A 20896-nucleotide genomic window follows, 5' to 3' on the forward strand; every position below is an offset into this window, starting at 1 on the left:
CTTATTCTAAATAAGTGGTATTTAGAATTACTGGATGAGGGAACGCAATGTTTTAAACGGGGGATTCCCAGATCAACCTTGTCCTCCGAGTAGAGGGAGAAGGAAAAGAAAGAGTGGAGGGGAGTGGGGAAAGAGATAGATGAGAGACAATGTGTAGGATAACACTGTTACGTCCATTCTCCCTTGCCACAGGGAGCTTAGGTTTATTGGGTTACACCCACCACAGTGCCATCTTCATTCAATCACTGTGCACAGTGCCATCCTGAGCCACTCCCACTCCTGTGTTTATCTGTAACTGCTTCAATGTTCTCTCTTCCCCAACCAGTTAATCACCATTTCCCCCTAAGCAGTACCTGTGACTTGTAAAGTGAAATATGGCTTTTCTCTTCTCCTTATGTCCCTTGCATAATGTTACTTTAGAGCAATTTCCTTTTTGTATGGATACAGAAAGACAGTTAATGCTATGCTTTTGTAACTTGGGAATTAACTGACTCTGAATAATACTCACTCCTGGGTATCTGTTTTCTTGATTTAAGCCTCAGTTGCCTTTAGTTCCTAGCACCCCAAAAGCAGGCTCCCGATGAGAGACTGGATGGACCCAGGGCAAGCTGTGAGCAAACCTGGCATCGAAATGGGCCAGGCCAAAGCACCATAATACTTACCTATAAGTTAAGAGCATGGTCATGGGCAAATTCTGTCATGATCCAAACAGTAACAATTGGATTAAGACCCTGCTAGGGTTAGGAAAGATTAATCTGGCCTGAGCACTGTAGTCTGAGATCTATAGCGAGATGTCCCCAGGAGAGCCACCCTACAAGCTTAATGTATCTTTTACTGTGTCCATACAAAATGACTAATATTATTAAGAAGTAGAATTAAGAATTTAAATGGTTGCTGGACTAAGGAAAGGAGAAACACACCCCTGGATTTCGCCCTTAGGCAGGTCTTCTTTTGATATGAGAGCTTGTCCTGGAAGAAGCTTTCCCTGAGGGAGGAACCTTACTTCCTTGATTGTATGATGTATGTAATTGCTCCCCTTCATGATTGGAGAAATAACTAAGGCTGGAAGAGTGGGGAAATCAGGGATAATCCAGGAGAAGAATGGAGGAGCAGCATCTGGAGAGGAAGAAGGAAAAGAGATTCGGGAACTGAAAGTCAGGAGTGAATGGAGTTGAGATGGGAATGGACTGCAACTGAGACCAGCCAGCCTGGCCCTCGTTTCCTCCTTCTTCCACCCAGGGCTACCTGCCACCCCAAGGTGGGGGAAGCTCTGAGACCACCAAATGCAGCTTATTATTCGCCCTTTGAACACACACAATGGGATACAGTTCAGGGGATTAAGGTACAAAGGTCGTATTAAGGAATGATAAAGCCAAACATTCAAACCACAGAATTAACAATACAGAAATCAAGAGACCCAAACTTGAACAATCTTAGAAAGGTGTCTGTCAAGAAGGCAGTCTGAGGGTGTGTATTGGGAATATGGGAGGGAACCTGGGAACAGTGGGGAAGGGAAGTTCACACTGGTGGTGGGTCAAAGCTGCATTATTTTATGTCTAACACCCAGGTAGGGGTAACTTTGTAAATCATAATGCTTTAGTAAAATAAAAAATAAATTAAAAGAAGAAAGTTAAGGAGAAAAAATCCATGACAGTCAGTACATTCAGATGAGGGGCTGCAAAGAATGCCTGGGGAAAGTTTAAAATAGCTATAAAAAAGCCAACTTTAGACAATATTTATAACACCTGCATTTTCAAAGCTAATTATAACATTAAGGTCTTGGAAAAAAATAACTTAATTGAAAGAACTGTCCTAGTTTAAGTATCCCACATTATATTAGTTAAAAATGAAACTTTTTATTTTTGTGGGTGGCACAGCTGGCAAACACGTCATGGAGAGGTGATGATGACCTGCATGCGCCCGACAACTGAAGCCACGTACCCTAGACACTGATACTTTTTTAAGAATTAAAGCCTCATTCTCTAAACCACCTCCTATTACACTGAAAACAATAAGCCTGTCCAGTGTGGGATCAGCAACAGCGTGGCGAGACAGGTACCTATTAGCTCTGGGGCCAGAACAGAGCTGGGATGGGACACGATGAGACGGAGCACAAGCCCAGAGATTCATGCCCCCCCCCCCCACTCCACAGGGACCCAGCACAGACCCTCCGACTCACATCCTCTCCCCCAGGGACCCAGCACCGAACCTCCTATTCATATCCCTCCCAGAGACCCAGCACTGACCCTCTGACTCATATCAACCCCGCCCCCTCCAACTAGGGACCCAGCACCGACCCTCCAACTCATATCCTCTCCCCCTGGGACCCACCATCGAACCTCTGACTCATATCCTCTCCTCCAGGGACCTAGTTCAGACCCTCATAGTCGTATTCTAACCCAGGGATCCAACACAGATTCTAGGAATGACTCAGTTTATAGCAACGTTACACTGGACCAGTGAAAATCAGAAGGTGCTTTATTTATTTATTTATTTTGCTTTTTGGGTAACACCCGGTGATGTTCAGGGGTTACTCCTGGCTCATGCACTCAGGAATTACTCCTGGCGGTGCTCGGGGAACCATATGGGATGCTGGGAATCGAACCTGGGTCGGCCACATTGGCTGTGTGCAAGGCAAAAGCCCTACCCGCTGTGCTATTGCTCTAGCCCCCAGAAGGTGCTTTAATATCCAAACCACACTCGTTGAATTCATCCATAAGAATAACTGGTGGTGGTAAAAAGAAGTTTTAATAGCAGGAAAAGACCATGTAACATTTCTTGGAAAAACTATGTATAAAACTGGTTATTTAATATGATTTCAGTTTTGTGTGCACAAAAATATAGTAACAATAAGTATGACAGTGATCGACCTGGACTCTTCTTTAAGAATGACTCAAGATTTTCTCCCTGAACTGCTAGGAGTGGGGGAGCTGAGTCTTGCGTCCTCCGTGAAGGAATCCCAGCAGAAGCTTGTGTCCCCCTGGCCTTGGGAGAGAGAGGCGTCCACTCCCCCGCCCCCGACTCAGCTCCGAGAAGCACACGGGGGAGGGGGGTCCCCTCTGGGCCAGGGCAGGCGGAAGCAGTGGCTGGAGGGGAGGAACCTGAGATACACATTGGGCGGGAACACCAACCTGGGGCGAGGGGCCCAAGGGAGCACGAGGTGAGGAGGCCGGGTCTGGGTCACCGGGCAGCGGGCAGCCGCGGTCAGGAGAGCCACCCTCCAGGGCCGCCTGGCAGTCCGGCCCCGCTGCTGCCCACACCCACCCACCTGATGCCTGCTTGGCCACCAGGCTCGCGCACGGAACCTGTTGTGTCTCTCAATAAAGAAATAAAAATATTAAGTCACCGTGAGTTACAAAGCCACCAAGTTATTTGTGATTGAGTTTCAGGCGAACGGCATCCAATACCAGTCCCCTTATCCCAGCACCCACTCCCCTCCACCGAGGTCTCACTCCCTCCTGCCCGCACGGGCCGCCTCCACCTCCCTTCTGTGCCCTGTTCTCCACAGTGGCCCCTCTGACCACTGTCCTCACACTCACTGGATTTCGGAAGTTGCAGACTTAAGGCTTCCAAAGCTCTACAGAGGGTGGTATGGACACACCTCCCCCGGGGAGTGAGCACTAACAAGCAGGGACCAACCATAGCCCGCCCCCGGAGGCCCCGCCCACAGCCACGCCCCTCAAGGCATCACCCACAGCCCTGCCCCTTAGAGGGTATCATCCATAGCCCCGCCCCTCAGAGGGCATCACCCACAGCCCCGCTCCTGGGAGGGCCCGGCCCACGGAAAGCATCACCCACAGCCCCGCCCCCGGAGGCCCTGCCCACAGCCACGCCCCTCAGGGCATCACCCACAGCCCTGCCCCTCAGGGTGTATCATCCATAGCCCTGCCTCTCAGAGGGCATCACCCACAGCCCCGCCCTCAGAGGGCCCGCCCACAGCCCCGTCCTCAGAGGGCCTGCCCACAGCCCCACCCTCGGAGAGCATCGCCCACAGCCCCGCCCCTCAGAGGGCATCACCCACAGCCCCGCCCCTCAGAGGGCCCCGCCCACAGCCCTGCCCCTTGAGGGTCCTGCCCACAGAAAGCATCACCCACAGCCCCGTCCCCGGAGGGTCCGCCCACAGCTTCTCCTTCAGAGGGTCCCACCACAAGCACCACTTTTTCAGCTCCACACAACAGGGTCCTGCCCACAGCAGTGTCAGCAGGGTTCCGCCCATAGCACTGCCTTACAGAGAATCAGGACCAGAGTTTGGAAGGAATAGGCTCAGCTGAACTTCACCCCAATAAACTTTTCATCACCCTTGGCTCCAAGGGATCCAATCCATTAGCCTCCAGCAGCAGGAAGCAGCTCAGAACCAAAGGAAGCTCCAGTCAAGTGGGCATATTAGATTTACTATCCAACTTCTCTAGCAATCTCTAAAGAATACAAAAGGTTCCATTCTGTGCCTGTTCCTAGCATGTCGGAAGGAGACTAGGAACTAGCTGTCTACATGGGACAGAGTGCAATTCTCCCAGGGTCAGAGCTGGGAGCAACTGGGAACTTGCCTAAGAATGCAACTGAGAGCTGCCATCCCAACAGGTAGCAGACACTCAAAAACTAGAGCTGGAAAATGCAAACTCCCCCCTCACTCCAAGCTGCAAAAATATCTTTATTGAAGAGCTGTGACGGGGTGTATGTGACAACAATGCACCAAGCCAGTGGAACTATGATGTCACATCAATTGCCAGGCATCATTAACAGCTAAACCTTGACACTACAGCAGGTACAGGGCACAAGTACCACAAATCCCTTGTTGCCATTCAAATGCAGAGAAATCAGAACCACAGGCACCAGATACATCCTGCAAACATATCTGTGGCAGCCAAAAGCAGTAGCTAAGGCACAAGCCTATTACTGAGAATAGAAGCACAAGATTGATATTCTGCACACCAGGACCTTGGAGCCTCACCCTTTGGTTGCCACAAGGCACTACACACACACACACACACACAGGGATTTAGATACATTTAAAAAATGGGGACAGAAGACTGGAAAGTTCTCTTGGATACTGCCTGAGGGTGACTCCATAACAACAATACTCTAAGTGCTCATTCCACTATGGAAATTACTTGAAGATAAAGTTTAAAAACTTTATGGAAAAAAAAGAATTAACTGAAACAAAATTGAAAGAGCTAAAGAATAAAGTAGAAGGACTCAGAAGTAGAAGATTAAAAAAAATCACTGCAGTGACCTTGCAGACAACACACATCATCAAAGAAGAGCTAACAGAAAAGACTTTTTTAAAGTCTTTTAGAGTGTGGAAAATTTATATTTAATAAACAATGCAAAAGGAGCTTGAATCACAGGAACTTCAGAAGGAAAGGAAAGAAAGTAAGGGAAGAATTGATGCTGAAAGAAATAGAAGCAACCTAAAGACACTGTTGGAGGCACATGGCACTTTGGTGGTGGGGAGTGAAGTAACTTTGTACATCAATATCATAAATGTTGACACCATTGCAACCAGATTACCTGAGAACTTCCACAGTATGAGAAAGGAGACATGCACTGGTCCAAAAGCCCAAAGAGTAACTAACTAAATAAATGAAGCAGACCAACATCAAGAAACATTTAAAAAAAGGGGGGGGGGGCAAGAACCAAAGAGAGAGAACGCTCTTTAAAGGAACAGGAGAGACACAAAAGTTCAAATAGAAGGAAAGCGACAAAAAAATTCACATCAGATTTCTCAATTGAAACACTACAAGTGAGAAAAAAATGGAAGAGTATATTCAAGGCACTGAAAGAAAAACCTGCAACCAAGAATCCAAGGTTATTTAGATGATGGAATGAGAAAAATATTCTCAGAGAAACAACAACAGAAGGTATTTGTGGCATTGAAACTAGCTTTGCAAGAAATAGTGGCTGAACTCCTAGCAAAGAAACAAATGTTCAAAGGCAAAACTGTCAAAATGTTTACAGAAAAATGGCAGCAAACTCTTTTATATCAATAATCACTGTAAATTATTGATATTTCTCTAAATTACTGAGAATTTAGAGGAATTTTTATTAGAGATATTCTCTAAATTCTCTCCCATCAGAAGGCACAAGAGAGGTGGGATGGATCAGAAAATTAACCTTGTGCTGGAGACACATGTGAAAGCTCATCATACACACAGGTCAGAATGAAAGGTGCAGACAGTCATACAGGAAAATACAGACTATCTGACTAAACAGCATTCAAGCTAAAGAAAATAAAAAGAGATAGGGAGGGACATAGCTTTGCAAGCTCGTATGTTAGCTTGTGATTGCCTGAGGCTCACACCAGACAATGTTTGCAAATGAGCTCGAGTTTCCGAAGACAGGCATCTTTTTGTGGCTTTCTCATTCTCAGAATTCCTTGCACAGTCATGGAGATGCTGAACCAGTTGATTATATTCCTCATCGACGGCATCTTCCCATAATGCCGCAATAGTGCCAAAGAGCTCCCAGCTGGTGGTCATTCTGGGAGTTCTCTTCTTAAAACTTTGCAGCCCTTTCTCCCTACTCCGTGAAGTAGAATTTCTCATAAAGGAGACTGTGGTCTGATCACGTTTGGAATTTTGGAACAACAGCGACATCAATCAGGCAAAACCATCTATTGACTATGATGTGGTCAATTTCGTTATGGAACTGTCCACCGAGAGACTCCCATGCCCAACGTTTAGGCCTTCTGGAACTGCGAGTTACCACGGATGGTCTTGGTCAACATGATAAACTCAGACAGTCTCTCACCCTGTTCGTTCCATTCTAGGCCGTGGGTCCCAAAGTGGAGTTCTTTGGGTGACCTTCTTGGTCCTATCTTGGCATTAAAATCACCGACAATGATCTTGTAGAAGGTGTGGTCTTCTTTATAGAACTTCTCCAGCTCCATGTAGAACTTCTCAATTTCTTCTTTGTCATAGTTGGATGTTGGTGTGTGGATGACAAAGATAGAAACTGCCAGCAATGAGCCACCATCTATTCAAATGTAAGCGTCTGATTTGGGTTGTTAGGCATTTGAACAAATCGAAGCTCATGGCCAAGTTTGCATTGACAAGGCCACCGACACCACCAACACCTCTACTGTTGCATGTTCTGAGGAACAGTTCTTCCCCAGTGTCGAAAACTGCGTGATGTGATCAATACCTTCTCGTCTCAGTCAGTCCAATGATGTCGTACTTGATCTTCTGCGCTTGCACCATCAATCAGGTCCTTGGTGGATGCTTCCAATGCCAGCATATATGCAGTGAAAGTACAGTCATTTTAGTCCTTCTTCATTTTGGCAGCCCAGTTTGGCCCTGAGATTTTATCAGCCTCTCCTTGTTCATCTTTTCCAATGCTGCTGTATCAGAAGCTCTTTCAGGGTCAGGGGAATGAGGCCCATCATTGTTACTGCTTTTGGCATATTGAATATACCACAAGTAGCTTGCCAGGCTCTTCCATGCAGGCAGAATACCCTCGTAGCTTGCTAGGCTCTCCGAGAGGGATGGAGGCATTTGGGGCGGCCTCTAATTGCCCTTAAAGGTGCTCCCAGTCTGTCGAATGCAAGCTGTTGGTTGGCTGGCATGTTGTAACGATCTGCAGCATTTGTTGGATCACTCTGCACTGGTTGGTACCATTTCCACCCACCACCACAATGAGGCGGTGAACCATCAAGGGGATGGTTTAATATCACAAAGCTATGCAGGGAGGCAATAAAGGAAGACCTCAAAGAGAGAAGAGTGGCAGTGTTGGTCTATGTGGAAGAAGTTGGGAAAGAGTACTCGCAAAACCCACCTGTCCTTCGTCAACTATAAGACAAGATGACTGCCCTCTGACATCCTGATGGATCTATCACATCTTCCAGAAGGGCAATGGAGAAGATTATCCATGACTTCTACTCGGATCTCTTCAGTAGCCACATCCACTTGCCCACATACCAAATTCTGCAGAATGGATATGTCATTCCCAGTGTTCTCCCTTCTGAAATCCGACATACCATTTTGTCGGTAAAGAAGTATACAGCACCCGGTCCAGACAAGGTCAGACCCGAACACCTGAAGAATCTGCCACCAGTACTCATCAATACACTGGCTTCTTTCTTCTCTATTCTATAAGGAAGTGATTATTGATGTAAAGAGAGGGGTCCGGCAGGGTGACATCATTTCACTGAAACTCTTCAGTGCCATCCTCAAGAACATCATGCGACGACTGGAATGGAAAGGAATGGGAGTGAAGACAGATGGTTGGCAACTATACCACCTCCACTTCACTGACGACATTGTTCTAATAACATCAAACATTAGCCACACAGCACAAATGCTGGTCAACTTCGACCATGAGTGTGGAAAGGTCGGACTACAGCTGAATCTCACAAAGACAGTGTTCATGAGAAATGAACTATTCCTGATGTCCCATTTGTTCTCAACAAAACGGACATCTCTGAATGCAGCAGTTATGTACCTGGGTCGAGAACTCAACATGAATGACTTTGCGCCAGAACTGCAAAGGAGGAAGAGAACAGTGTGGAATGCCTTCAAGAGCATCAGAGAAGTTGTTATAAAGACGAAGAACCTCCAGCTCCGGCACATCTCTTTGACTCCACCGTTCTCCCTATACTAACATACGCCTCAGAAACCTGGGCCCTATGAAAACAGAACAAGAGTGCTATTTGGGTCTCCCAAAGAGAAACCGAAAGAGCTATGCTTGGAGTATCACACTTCACTCAAGTGAGAGAAGAAATCCAGAGTTCTAAACTCTGTAGACAATTGAGGACTGGATGCTGCCTCATTTGCCAAGATGTCGAAAATCAGATGAGCCAGACACATAATGCGATTTTGAGATGACCACTGGAACCGTTACAACTGGATTCCACGAGACGTCAAAGAATGCCTGGCCGCCCACCTACGAGATGGTTGGACTTCTTCATCAAGACCCTGAATGAACGGTTTGAGGCTCTTCGTGTTCCAGGAGCGAGCAGATGCCACCGGGCTACATTAGCATCTGACAGTGACGAATGGAGATGTTACTGGTGCCCGCTCAAGCAAATAGATGAGCAACGAGATGACAAGTGATACAAGGATGGACATTATGTACTGATTAAAGAATCAATTAATCAAGAGAACTTAACTCTTTTCAATTTTATGCACCAATTAAAGAGGCATCAAAATTTGTAGAGCAATAGTTTATTATATATATGTCTCACTTGATCTCATATATATATATGTGTGTGTGTATATATATATATATATATATATATATATATATATATACAATGAGGATGTGCACCAACACAAATAAAAATAGAGGGAGACTTTAATACCCCACTCTCATCACTGGATAAACCAGAGAGACCATCAGTAAAGAAATAAGAGCCCTAAATGAAAAATAAGAACAGGGATTAGTACTCATGTATGTGACCTACCCTTCCCCTTCAAAATAAACAAACAAAAGTGACTACATACCATTCTTCAGTGTAGACAGAACATTCCCCAAGACTGATCATGTGCTGGGACACAATTTGAATGTTCATAAAATTACAGAAAGCATATCAATAACATTTTCAGACCACAGTCATAAAAGTAAAAATTAATCATAAAAGTCATGAAAATAGAAATTAATCATAATTAGAAAGATGGAAAATGTACCAACACTTAAATATGGAACAACATACTGTAAAATAACTACTGAATAAAAGAGAACATGCTAATCTTCTCTGTATCGTTCCAATTTTAGTATATAAAAATATGGAATGCTTCACGAATTTGCGTGTCAGACTTCTTCGTCAAGATCATGAACGATCGGTTTGAGGCCCTTCATGTTCCCAGAGCGAACAGATGCCATTGGGCTACACTAGCACGCGACAGGGACAAACGGAGACGTTACTGGCGCCCGCTCGAGCAAATCGACGACTAACGGGAAGTTAAGTAATTTAAGTGAAAAGAGAACATCAAAGAAGAAATACGATTCCTCAAAAATGATGCGAATGAAGACACAAACTATCAAAAACAATGGGACACAGCAAAAGCAATGCTAAATGAGAAGAACATAATGAACAGATAACGAAAGAAGGAAAAGTTCAAATGAAAAGACCTTACCTCATAGATTGAGAAAATAAAAAGTAAATAACAAATAATCCCAAAGTAAGTAGAAGGACGAAGATAATAAAATTAGTGCAGAAATCAATAAATTAGAAATCAAGAAATCAATACAAAGGTCTAATGAAACGAGAAACTGGTGTTTCAAAAGAATAAACAGAATTGACAACCTCTCAGCTAGTCTTATAGAGAAATAAAAGAGAAAACCAAGGTGAATAGGATCAGCGGTGACAGGGAGAAATTAGAACAGACCTTTTAGGAATACAAAAGATTATAAGCAGTTGCTATGAACAACTTTATGCCACTAAGCTGGAGAATACAAAAGAAATGTATAAATTCTGAGACTCCTACAAACTTTTGAGACTTAAAGAGGATGGGCTACGCCCCCCCCCACCTCCCTGCACTTCCAGAAGCCCCGGCAGTCACTCCACACCCCAAAGCTGCTGTCCAGCTAAAAACAACTACTCCAGCTTTCCTTCCAGATAAAAATACCGAACGCTCTGAGCACGATGAACTCTTAGCATCTGTATTGCAAACTACAATGCACACAAGATGAGAGAGAGAGGAAGAAGAAAGGTACCTGCCATAGAGGCAGGCATCGGGAGGGGGGACCAAGGGGGCAGGACGGGAGGGAAGTCGGGGACACTGGTGATGGGAAATGTGCACTGGTGGAGGGATAGAGTTGAAACACTATATGACTGAAACCCAATCATGAACAGCTTTGTTATGGTCTACCTCATGGTGATTCAATAATAATAATAATAATAATAAGGGCATCTTACCGAAAGCATTATAAATTCAATACAATACACAGGAAACAGACTACCAAACAACACACATCCTTTTTTGGGGATTGCAAAACTCCGATTACCAAGCGGGGGGGGGGGGGGGGGGGGGGAATAATGGGGTGACTAGAAACGCCCTAAGGACACTGTGGAGGGTACTGAGCACTCTGGTTGTGGTGGGGGTAGTGGCTTTGTATTTCAATACCATAGATGTCAGCACCATTACAAGCATATTACCACAATACATCATTATATTACTATGTCAGTATGGTAATACAGTAGCATGTTATTATATCACCATATTATTATATTAATAAAGCAACCATACTACTGTAATAAAATATTTAAAATTATTTTATTTTTTCTGAATTTTCTTACAAAATTTCTACTAAGATGAAAAATCAATAAGCTACTTGTATTTTCAAAGTCTCTCCAATTAGGGTCATGAGACAGCCAATCTCAGGGCTGCCCTGCATGCGTCGAGCCACGACCGATCCCTCAACCCACACATGGTTCCCCTGGGCTGCACCAGGCAAAGGAGTACAAAGGAGAGAAAGCCCAGATCACAATCAAGTATGTCCCCCAAAGCGAACAGAAAAAGCCTTACAAAGTTTCTACAATTACCACATCTTACTTTGGATCATAAAGAGTTTTTTAAAAATCTTACATTCTTCATCTGCTTTCTCCATGATGCGAACTGTCTATGAGGGCACAAGAGTCCTACTCCTAGATAAAGTATCCCCTAGACACCACAGCTGGAAGAAAAACATGGTATTAGAACTGCAAAATAAACCCCAATCGGGGCTGGAGAGATAGCACAGCGGGTAGGGCGTTCGCCTTGCATGCGGCCGACCCGGGTTCGATTCCCAGCATCCCATATGGTCCCCTGAGCACTGCCAGGAGTAACTCCTGAGTGCAGAGCCAGGAGTAACCCCTGTGCATCACCGGGTGTGACCCAAAAAGAAAAAAAAATAAACCTCATCTCTCACAGTTTAATCCTCAAATTTTTCTTTTAAAGTAAAATTTGATAAACACTCCTCATTGCTAAGATTACTTTTTTCTCTTGCGCCACCTAGTGGTGAATACTCTAAAGGCAAATTTGAATGCATACCGGTTCTATCACCATCCAAATAACCTGCACAATACTGAATTAGTTATTTTGTTTTACGTTTCCATAGGGGAATTTTATGTAACATCTAGTGAAACTTTATTACCCTGAAGATGTTATATTTAAACAATATTAAAATTCCCAGATTAATCAATTCACTGGCAAGTGATTTATAATTTTCTAATTAGGTGCCAGAGTGAAAAATGACTACTTTTGTAAATAACATGATTATCGATTATTTTGTTCCTTCCATAAAACACACTTTGAGAGATACGAAAGTGAAAATATTTTTTCAAATCATTAAAGGAGTCAGAGCAGACATATTTTTTCCTTTAGAAAACTTGAAACCCGACCATATAATTTTTTTTTTTTTTTACTGTCAGCTTCAATTTTTTTTTTCCCCCTTTATTTTATTTTATTTTTTTTTAAAGTTGTAGATTTACAATTTTTTGTGCTTTGGTTTCAATTATACAATGATCAGATACCCATCCCTCCACCAGTGCCCATTTTCCACCACCATGGATAATATCCCTCCCACCCCCATCCCCCCATCCCCCCGTCTCTGTGGCAGGGCAATCCCCTGTGTTCTCTCTCTCCTTTTGGGTGTTGTGGTCTGCAAAAGAGGCATTGAGTGGCAAACATGTTCAGTCCACAGTCTACTTTCGACCTGCATCTCCCCTCCTGGGAGGATCCTCCAAACATCCTTTATTTGGTGCTCCCTTCTCTATCTGAATAGCCCTTTCCTCTAGGATACCCGGCTGGCCTCTAAGTTATGGAGTAATCCTCCTGGTGCTGATCTCAGCTATTCTTGGGTATTAATCTCATACTTTGTTACTTTATATCCCCCAGATGAATGCAATCTTTCTATGTCTATCCCTCTCTTTCTGACTCATTTCGCTTAGCATGATACTTTCCATATTGTACCACTTGTATGTAAATTTCATGACTTCATCTTTTCTAAGAGCTACATAGTACTCCATTGTGTAGATGTACCAAAGTTTCTTTAACCAGTCATCTGTTCTTGGGCATTCAGGTTTCTTCCAGTTTCTGGCCGACCATATAATTTAAATGGATTTAGTACTCAGCACTCCTTTAAGTAAAGGCTAAGACTAGCTGTCATTCCTTTCACATGGCTGTTATATGCTCTTAAGATGAGCAGGTTAAAACCAATTAACTTTTCTGAGTCATGACACAACTGATATTTGGGGTCGGAGAACTTTAAGGGGGGGTTGGGGTGACCTTCAGTGGTGCTTGGTGGCTGCTCCTGGCTCTGAGCCCCAGTGTCAGTTTTGGCAGTGCAGGGACAGAACTGGGCTCAAGGCAAACACCTTAACTCTGAGCTGTCCTCTGGCCTTGAGTTTTGCTGCGGAGGACTGTCCTGTAAACTTCTACCATGACACGCGAGTTGCAATCCCCATCCAAATTGTGTGGCGACCAAAACTGTTTCCACACCCATTCAATAGTAGAAGGGTTCAAATCAAGAAGCCCTAAACTATTTATCTGGACCGTGTGCCTGTGCGTGTGGGGGACAGGGACAATGCTGGCACTGTGCTCAGGAGTGGCCCTGGTGGTACGTGCGGGACCACAGGCAGGAGACTGAAGAGGCGGGCTGTGTGCCAGGCAGACGGGTCGTGGCTGCACCTTCTCCTGGCCCCCAAAGCTCTAAGCTAAACATACCATCTGCTTCTAAAAGTTAGTCTAGATTCTAGTTTTCGAATATTTCCCTCATCTCTGTTTTAAAGATAATTATCAACAATACAATGACTTTTGAGACTGATATGGAGAAACACCAGGAATAAGTATTATGTGAAGAAAGTATCTGCATAATACATTTTTGACCTAATTTGGGTAACAAAATGAAAACTATGAACAAGTTAAAAAAATTTTTTTGTATAAAAATACTATGAGTGGGGGACTGGAGTGATAGCACAGTGGGTAGGGCATTCACCTCACACGCAGCCGACTTGAGTTTGATTCCCAGCATCCCATATGGTCCCCCCAAGCACCGCCAGGTGTAATTTCTGAGTGCATAGCCAGGAGTAACCCACCCCTGAGCATCACCGGGTGTGACCCAAAAAGCAAAAAAAAAAAAAAATCTATGAAACTAGGAGCTACAGTCAAATGATAACCAAAGTTACTTCAATGAAGGGAAATGAACTTGGAAAAGGTCACTATATCTGGATTGTTTATTCAGTCCATGAGACTGTATTCATGTATTGTGTAAAGTAAAAAATTAGGAAAAGAAAGAAAAAGTGATGAGATTTTAATGTTAAACAGACTCATCAGAACCCAGCTACATGACATTAGAGAAACAGTTTCAAAACAGCATTAGATCTCCCAGTTCCCTCATTTATAAACTGTAGATTTAAAAATTGATATCTGAGCTTTGTTACTGAATTCGATGAGGCTCATGGGAAGAGGCCAGCAAGGCGCCTTGGCTTGAGCACACTGCTATAGCTGCTGTAATCCTAGTCTTAGTTTGGGTAAGAAAGTATAATTTGGGAATGTACTATTCCTTCAGCCCCAAGTGGTAATTTCTTAGCTACCATCTTCCTGCCTTAGATGCAGAGGGCTCCCAACCAAGACCAGCTGCTAAAACGGTCCTGGAGAGGAAAGAGTCCTTGAATAAAAGATACTTTGCAAACACTGATGGCTACTGATGGCTTTGTGAAAGAACTGACTACACTCCGGAGACCAAGACCTGTGGGGTTGCTCCTGGCTCATGCACTCAGGAATTAATCCGTGGCGGTGCTTGAGTAACTACATGGGATGCTGGAAATCGAACCCCGGGTGGGCCACAGGACCCCAGGTGTCCCCCGAGATGCCTGAAGAGAAGCAGTTTTGAGCGTCTGCCCTGCCCTCTTCACTCCTGAGGCGGCGCCCATCTCATCTTAATTCCAGGTCAGCACAGCTGCCGGCTCGCGACCCTGGGACCTCCATCTTTCCCTGCAGGACCCCAGGTGTCCCCCGAAATGCCTGAAGAGAAGCAGTTTTGAGCGTTTGCCCTGCCCTCTTCACTCCTGACCAAGGCGCCCATCTCATCCCAAACCCAGGGTTCTGTAGAGGCGTGGCCTCCTCAAAAGTGGGCGTGGCCTCAAAAGTGGGCGTGGCTTAATTTCCGGCTGGCGGCTGCTCATGCGGCCGCAGGTTGTTTCCCCATACTAAGGAACCTAGTCCCCAAGGAATCTAGTTCCCAACCTACTCAGCAATATGAAGAAACAAAGAAAATCTCCAACACAAGGGGAGAACAACGAAAACAATCTAGACCATTCAAGCTCACCTAAGGGACCTCTCTGACATAGAATTCCAATACGAAGTAATCAAGATGTTCAATCAACTCAATGAAACAGTCAGACAGATAGCCAGTAACACCACAGAAAAAATCGACAAATTACGAGATGAAATGAGGGCAGAAATGTCACGATTAAAAGATTCCATAGATGAAATGAGAAACTCAGTTTCTTCTCTTAAAAATAGAATGACCACAGCTGAAGAGAGAATCAGTGACCTGGAAGATCAGCTGCAACAAGCCAACACGCAACAACAAACAGTGGCAAGGGACCTCAAAATGGCTCTACAGAGAATCAGAGTCCTAGCAGATGATTCCAAGAGGAACAATATTAGAATCATGGGACTACCTGAACCTCAGGGAAACAATCCCAACGAAAAAAACACCGTCAAACAAATCATTGCTGAAAACTTCCCAGAGCTGCACAATGCAGCCATTCAGGTTCAAGGAGCCCGAAGGGTGCCAGCTAAAAGAGACCCCAACAAAAACACTCCAAGACATATCATAGTTAGAATGATCGATACTGCCGATAGAGATACAATACTGCAAGCAGCAAGAGCAAAGAAGGAAATCACATACAAAGGAGCATCCCTTAGATTCACAGCAGACCTATCAGAGGAAACCCTACAAGCCCGAAGGTAGTGGCGAGATATAGTCAAAAAACTCACGGAAATGAATGCTTCCCCAAGAATACTCTACCCGGCTAAACTCTCCCTCAAAATCGAAGGAACAGTACACTATTTTATAGATAAACAGCAGCTCAGGAACTTCATAGACTCAAAACCAAACCTAAAGCAAGGCCTAAAGGGGCTACTATAAGAAAAGACAAACCCTACAACCACAACACACCCGCACAGAAAGATGAAACAAAACCCCATAACCATTCTCTCTCTCAATGTCAACGGTCTAAATTCACCAGTTAAGAGACATAGAGTGGCAAAATGGATACAGAGACAGAACCCAACATTCTGCTGCCTACAAGAAACTCACCTCAACAGCCAGAGCAAACACAGACTCAAAGTCAAAGGATGGAAAACAATCCTGCAAGCACACAACTCCCTCAAAAAAGCTGGGGTGGCCATACTAGTATCTGACAACATTAATTTCACCTTGAAAAAGATTAGAAGGGACAGTGAAGGCTATTTTCTCTTCATCAAGGGATACGTACAACAGGAAGAAATCACACTCTTAAATGTATACGCACCTAATGAGGGAACAGCTAAATATTTAAAACAACTGCTAACAGATTTTAAGGAGGACATCACTACCAACACAATAGTACTTGGAGACTTCAACATCGCCTTATCACCTCTGGATAGATCAACAAGAACAAAACCCAGCAAGGAATTATTGGCTTTGAAAGAAGTAATAGAAGAGAAAGGGCTTATGGACTTATACAGGGCTTTACACCCCAAAAAGAAAGAATACACATTCTTCTCCAGTGCGCATGGAACATTTTCCAAAATAGACCATGTGCTAGGACACAAAACATACCTCAACAGAATCAAGAAGATAGAAATAGTATCAGCCATCTTTTCAGACCATGATGCACTGAGGATAGAAGTGAATCACACACAGACACGGAGAACCAAATCAAACACCTGGAAATTAAACAACTCGATGCTGAACAATGAGTGGGTCAGGAACGAAGTCAATGATGAAATCAAAAGATACCTGGAAACAAATGAGAATGAAGACACAAACTACCAGAACTTATGGGATGCAGCGAAAGCTGTATTAAGGGGAAAATTTATAGCTCTGCAAGCCTATCTTAAGTCGATAGAAACGATGCACATAAACAATTTGACCTCACAGCTCAAGACCTTAGAAAAGGATCAACAGAAAGAGCCTAAATCAGGCAGAAGGAAAGAGATCATAAAACTTAGAGCAGAAATCAACGACATGGAAAACAAAGAAACAATCCAAAAGATCAATGAAACCAAGAGCTGGTTCTTCGAGAAAATAAATAAGATAGATAAATCACTAGCAACACTCACAAAGAAACAGAGAGAGAGAACCCTAATAAATCAAATCAGAAATAAGAATGGGGATATCACAACAGAAACTAAAGAAATTCAAGAGATCATCAGAGACTACTTTGAAAGTCTCTATGCCACGAAACACGAGAACCTGGAAGAAATGGATAAATTCCTGGATTCCTACCATCTTCCAAAGCTGAATCAAGAAGATATAGAGTACCTGAATAGACATATTCACATCAAGGAAATTGAAACTGTAATCAAAAGTCTTCCCAAAAACAAAAGCCCAGGCCCAGACGGATTTACTAGCGAATTTTTCCAAACATTTAAAGAGGACCTATTGCCAATTCTTCTCAAGCTTTTCCAGGAAATTGAAAAAACAGAAACTCTCCCAAACAGCTTCTATGAAGCCCATATCTCTCTAATACCAAAAGGAAACAAAGACACCACAAGAAAAGAAACCTACAGGCCAATATCCCTGATGAACACGGATGCGAAGATTCTCAACAAAATACTAGCCAATAGAATACAACAACTCATCAAAAAGATCATACATCATGACCAAGTGGGATTCATCCCAGGGATGCAAGGATGGTTCAACATTCGGAAATCAATCAACATAATCCATCATATCAACAAAAGAAAAGATAAAAATCATATGATCATATCAATAGACGCAGAGAACGCTTTTGACAAGATCCAGCACCCATTCATGATGAAAACCCTTGCCAAAATGGGGATAGAGGGGACTTTCCTCAATATAGTTAAAGCCATCTACCACAAACCTACAGCAAACATCATCCTCAATGGGGAAAAACTGAGACCCTTCCCCCTAAGGTCAGGGATGAGACAAGGATGCCCACTCTCTCCACTCCTGTTCAATATAGTACTGGAAGTACTTGCAATAGCGATTAGGCAAGAAAAAGATATTAAGGGCATCCAGATAGGGAAAGAAGAAATTAAGCTCTCACTATTCGCAGATGACACGATACTATACTTAGAGAACCCTAAAATCTCTACCAAGAAACTCCTAGAAACAATAGGCTTGTATAGTAAAGTGGCAGGCTATAAAATCAATACCCAAAAATCCATGGCATTCCTATACGCAAATAGTGAAAGAGAAGCAAGTGACATCAAGAAAACAATTCCATTCACAATTGTGCCCCAGAAAATCAAGTATCTAGGAATCAGCTTAACTAAGGAAGTAAAGGACCTGTACAAAGAAAACTACAAAACGCTACTTCAGGAAATAAAAGAGGACACGAGGAAATGGAAAAATATCCCCTGTTCATGGATGGGGAGAATCAACATCATCAAAATGGCAATACTTCCCAAAGCACTGTACAAATTCAATGCAATCCCTATAAGGATACCCATGACATTCTTCAAAGAAATGGAGCAAACACTCCTGAAATTTATATGGAACAATAAGCCCCCACGAATAGCTAAAGCAATTCTTGGGAAAAAGAAAATGGGAGGAATCAACCTCCCTAACTTCAAACTCTACTACAAGGCAGTAATAATTAAAACAGCATGGTACTGGAACAAAAGCAGAGCTGCAGACCAATGGAACAGAGTTGAATATACTAACATTTCCTCCCAAACATATAATCATCTAATTTTTGATAAGGGGGCAAGAAAAGTGAAATGGAGCAGGGAAAGCCTCTTCAATAAACTGTGCTGGCAAAATTGGACGGCTACATGCAAAAAAGTGGGCTCAGATCTCTGCCTAACACCATGCACAAAAGTAAGATCAAAATGGATTTATGACCTCAACATCAGACCGGAATCCATAATGTTTATTGAAGACAAAGTCGGCAAAACTCTCCATGATATTGAAGCTAATGGTATCTTCAAAGATGTCATGCCACTGGCCGAGCAAGTGAAAACAGAGATAGACAAATGGGACTATCTTAAACTAAGAAGCTTCTCCACCTCAAAAGAAACATTGACCAAAATACAAAGACAGCCTACAGAATGGGAAAGGATATTCACCAAGTACACATCCGACAAGGGGTTGATATCAAGGATATACAAGGTACTGGTTAAACTCCACAAGAAGAAATCACCCAACCCCATCAAAAAATGGGGTGAGGAAATGAACAGAAACTTTCGCAAAGAAGAAATTCGAATGGCAAAAAGGCACATGAGAAAATGCTCTACATCACTAATCATCAGAGAGATGCAGATCAAAACCACAATGAGATATCATTTCACACTACAGAGACTGGCCCACATCCACAAGAACAAAAAGCAACCGGTGCTGGCGCGGATGTGGCGAGAAAGGGACCCTCCTTCATTGCTGGTGGGAATGCCAGCTGGTCCAACCCTTTTGGAAAACAGTATGGACGACTCTCAAAAAATTAGAATTTGATCTGCCATTCGACCCAGCTATAGCACTCCTGGGAATATATCCCAGAGAGGCAAAAAGGTATAGTCGAAGTGACATCTGCAATTGTTTGTTCATTGCAGCACTCTTTACAATAGCCAGAATCTGGAAAAAACCTGAGTGCCCAAGAACAGATGGCTGGTTAAAGAAACTTTGGTACATTTACACAATGGAGTACTATGTAGCTGTTAGAAAAGATGAAGTTATGAAATTTACATACAAGTGGTACTACATGGAAAGTGTCATGTTAAGCGAAATGAGTCAGAAAGAGTGGGATAGACACAGAAAGATTGCATTCATCTGGGGAACATAAAGCAACAAAAATGGAGAGTAACACCCAGGAATGGCTGAGATTAGTACCAGGAATTTTGCTCCATGAATGGAAGGCCAGCCACAGGCTCTAGGTGAAAAGGAAGCTCAGATAGAGAAGACAGTACCAAATGAAGGGTGTTGTGAGGGCCCTCCCAGGGTGGGAGAAGCATGCTAAAAGTAGTCGATAGACCAAACATGATTGCCACTCAAAGTCTCTCTTGCAAAACACAGTACCCAAAAGAAGAGAGAGAGAACAAGGGGGAATACCCTGCCACAGAGGCAGGATGGGGGGGGGGGGATGAGGGGTGGGGGGGTGATGCTGGGACCCGTGGGGATGGATGACGGGCACTGGTGGAGGGATGGGCACTTGATCATTGTATAACTGAAACCCAAGCACAAAATTTGTAAGCCTATAACTGCACCTCATGGTTTTTCACTAATAAAAAAAGAAAAAAAAAGAAAGTATAATTTGGCAGCGAGGTAACCCTATTCCTGGGTTGTGGGAACCTTTACTCCACCCTGTCTTCATTAACATAGCCCAGGTCCACTCCCTGCTCCCTGAGTCACTCCCTCTGGTGTCACATACACTTATCTGACAGTAATATGATCATCTCTAGGTTTGTCACAGTTGAACAAGAAATTTATCAAGAAACCTGGGAGCAGTTATACACGAAAACTGTGCTCCTTTGAGTATGATGTGGATGCATCAATAAGAATCAGATGGGTTCTTATCACCATGCACAAAATTAAACTTCTGATATGGAATCCTAGATTCTGCTTTTTCAGTAGACCACAAATCATCTACTATCAATAATACTATGATCAAATAATATGCATACAAACCCCTTTTTCTGCAATTTTCCACTCACAGCCATAATATTAAATTACTGCAGACAGATTTTAGCAACTTTCTCTTCAAAACACAGCTTTTCAGTACTTTTTTTCTTTTAAAAATTTATATGCC

The 20896-nt window shown here is 43.5% G+C and overlaps 1 protein-coding gene across 1 annotated transcript in view; it reads right to left on the minus strand.

Annotated features, from left to right (window-relative positions):
• The window catches only part of FANCC (FA complementation group C), a 212984-nt gene that overhangs the window by 77561 nt on the left and 114527 nt on the right, over positions 1 to 20896 (minus strand). The gene's annotated exons all lie outside the window — the stretch shown is intronic.

Source organism: Sorex fumeus, unplaced genomic scaffold, assembly GCF_029834395.1.
Source record: "Sorex fumeus unplaced genomic scaffold, SorFum_2.1 ptg000063l, whole genome shotgun sequence".
NCBI lineage: Eukaryota > Metazoa > Chordata > Mammalia > Eulipotyphla > Soricidae > Sorex > Sorex fumeus.